Here is a 3,821-nt window from a genome sequence, read left to right on the forward strand (position 1 = left end):
ATAGAACTAAACAACCTGCCTAATAGATGTAATGTCATCAGCAACGATTTATGCGCTTCTCCCTTGTCCCAACACCGCGAGATGACGCAGTTGGCCTACAAGAGAACACTGTAGCCACTCGTACCAATTCCTCTTGTGATTTATTTTTACAAGTTCATGTAGACCTGTTGTTTCTGATGAGTTGACTTGGCTAGAGAGAGAGGAGAGACTTAGTAACATTTACATTCAGTAGGTCCCTCAGCGCTCAATAACATTTTTGAGGAGACAGGCAAGAAAGATCATATCGGACTCCAAACGTGCACTGAACATTGAGTCCCAGCTGATGCAACCAGGAAGGTGTTATAGGGCAAGATTTCTCAAAGTGGGGTCCGGGGATCACTGGCCAAATCTCAAAATACTATATATATATATATATACACACTGCTCCAAAAAAATAAAGGGAACACTAAAATAACACATCCTAGATCTGAATGAATGAAATAATCTTATTAAATACTTTTTTCTTTACATAGTTGAATGTGCTGACAACAAAATCACGCAAAAATAATCAACGGAAATCCAATTTATTAACCCATGGTCTGGATTTGGAGTCACACTCAAAATTAAAGTGGAAAACCACACTACAGGCTGATCCAACTTTGATGTAATGTCCTTAAAACAAGTCAAAATTAGGCTCCGTAGTGTGTGTGGCCTCCACGTGCTTGTATGACCTCCCTACAACGCCTGGACATGCTCCTGATGAGGTGGCGGATGGTCTCCTGAGGGATCTCCTCCCAGACCTGGACTAAAGCATCCGCCAACTCCTGGACAGTCTGTGGTGCAACGTGGCGTTGGTGGACGGAGCGAGACATGATGTCCCAGATATGCTCAATTGGATTCAGGTCTGGGGAACGGGCGGGCCAGTCCATAGGATCAATGCCTTCCTCTTGCAGGAACTGCTGACACACTCCAGCCACATGAGGTCTAGCATTGTCTTGCATTAGGAGGAACCCAGGGCCAACCGCACCAGCATATGGTCTCACAAGGGGTCTGAGGATCTCATCTCGGTACCTAATGGCAGTCAGGCTACCTCTGGCGAGCACATGGAGGGCTGTGCGGCCCCCCCCAAAGAAATGCAACCCCACACCATGACTGACCCACCGCCAAACCGGTCATGCTGGAGGATGTTGCAGGCAGCAGAACGTTCTCCACGGCGTCTCCAGACTCTGTCACGTCTGTCACATGTGCTCAGTGTGAACCTGCTTTCATCTGTGAAGAGCACAGGGCGCCAGTGGCGAATTTGCCAACCTTGGTGTTCTCTGGCAAATGCCAAACATCCTGCACGGTGTTGGGCTGTAAGCACAACCCCCACCTGTGGACGTCGGGCCCTCATACCACCCTCATGGAGTCTGTTTCTGACCGTTTGAGCAGACACATGCACATTTGTGGCCTGCTGGAGGTCATTTTGCAGGGCTCTGGCAGTGCTCCTCCTGCTCCTCCTTGCACAAAGGCGGAGGTAGCGGTCCTGCTGCTGGGTTGTTGCCCTCCTACGGCCTCCTCCACGTCTCCTGATGTACTGGCCTGTCTCCTGGTAGCGCCTCCATGCTCTGGACACTACGCTGACAGACACAGCAAACCTTCTTGCCACAGCTCGCATTGATGTGCCATCCTGGATGAGCTGCACTACCTGAGCCACTTGTGTGGGTTGTAGACTCCGTCTCATGCTACCACTAGAGTGAAAGCACCGCCAGCATTCAAAAGTGACCAAAACATCAGCCAGGAAGCACAGGAACTGAGAAGTGGTCTGTGGTCACCACCTGCACAACCACTCCTTTATTGGGGGTGTCTTGCTAATTGCCTATAATTTCCACCTGTTGTCTATTCCATTTGCACAACAGCATGTGAAATTTATTGTCAATCAGTGTTGCTTCCTAAGTGGACAGTTTGATTTCACAGAAGTGTGATTGACTTGGAGTTACATTGTGTTGTTTAAGTGTTCCCTTTATTTTTTTGAGCAGTGTATATATATATATATATATACTATTTTGAGATTTACTATGTGTCATGTCGTGTGTAGGTGGCAGGGAAGTCAGGCGCAGGAGAAACAAACTTGGTGTAACTGGAGTAGTTTAATAAAGTAAAAACAAACTCCAAAACCAAAGTACATAATAAAATAAACATGGGTACAATAACCCGTCACGCACCAAGCCAACAACACATAACAAACCTTCTCTGACAAGGACATGAGGGGAAACAGAGGGTTAAATACACAACATGTAATGAATGGGATTGGAACCAGGTGTGTAGGAAGACAAGACAAAACCAATGGAAAATGAAAAAGGGATCAATGATGGCTAGAAGACCGGTGACGTCGACCGCTGAGCACCGCCCGAACAAGGAGGGGCATCGACTTCGGGAGAAGTCGTGACACTATGCAAGGGCATAGTACAACATGATGTGACTAGTAGCACCGGTGGCTAATAGCCTGGTGCATTTAATTATTTTATTAATATTTTATGAATATATATATATATATAAACTGGGTGGTTCGAGGCCTGAATACTGATTGGCTGACAGCTGTTGTATATCAGACTGTATACCATGTGTATGACAAAACATGTATTTTTACTGCTCTAATTACGTTGGTAACCAGTTTATAATAGCAATAAGGTACCTCGGGGGTTTGTGATATATGGCCAATATACCACGGCTAAGGGCTGTGTCCAGGCATTCCGCGATGCGTCGTGCCTAAGAACAGCCCTTAGCCGTGGTATATTGGCCGTATACCACACCTTTTCTGGCCTTATTGCTTAAATATATATATACATACACTACTGTTCAAAAGTCACTTAGAAATGTCCTTGTTTTCCATGAAAACATACATGAAATGAGTTGCAAAATGAATAGGAAATATAGTCAAGACATTGACAAGGTTATAAATAATGATTTTAAATTTAAATAATAATTGTGTCCTTCAAACTTTGCTTTCGTCAAAGAATCCTCCATTTGCAGCAATTACAACCTTGCAGGCCTTTGGCATTCTAGTTGGCTTGATGGGCACTTCTTACATACCATACGGTCAAGCTGCTCCCACAACAGCTCAATAGGGTTGAGATCCAGTGACTGTGCTGGCCACTCCATTATAGACAGAATACCAGCTAAATGCTTCTTCCCTAAATAGTTATTGCATAGTTTGGAGCTAAGCTTTGGGTCATTGTCCTGTTGTAGGAGGAAACTGGCTCCAATTAAGTGCCGTCCACAGGGTATGGTATGGCGTTCCAAAATTGAGTCATAGCCTTCCTTCTTCAAGATCCCTTTTACCCTGTACAAATATCCCACTTTACCACCACCAAAGCACCCCCAGACCATCACATTGCCGCCACCTTGCTTGACAGATCGAGTCAAGCACTCCTCCAGCATCTTTTCATTTTTTTACATCTCACGATTGTTCTTCTTTGTGATCCGAACACCTCAAACTTAGATTCGTCTGTGCATAACACTTTTTTCCAATCTTCCTCTGTCCAGTGTCTGTGCTCTTTTGCCCATCTTAATCTTTTATTTTTATTGGCCAGTCTGAGATATGGCTTTTTCTTTGCAACTCTGCCTAGAAGGCCAGCATCCCGGAGTCGCCTCTTCACTGTTGACGATGAGGCTGGTGTTTTGCGGGTACTATTTAATGAAGCTGCCAGTTGAGGACTTGTGAGGCATCTGTTTCTCAAACTAGACACTCTAATGTACTAGTCCTCTTGCTCAGTTGTGCACCGGGGCCTCCCACTCCTCTTTCTATTCTGGTTAGAGACAGTTTGCGCTGCTTTGTGAAAGGAGTAATACACAGCGTTGTA

Source organism: Salmo salar, chromosome ssa07 (genome assembly GCF_905237065.1).
Source record: "Salmo salar chromosome ssa07, Ssal_v3.1, whole genome shotgun sequence".
NCBI lineage: Eukaryota > Metazoa > Chordata > Actinopteri > Salmoniformes > Salmonidae > Salmo > Salmo salar.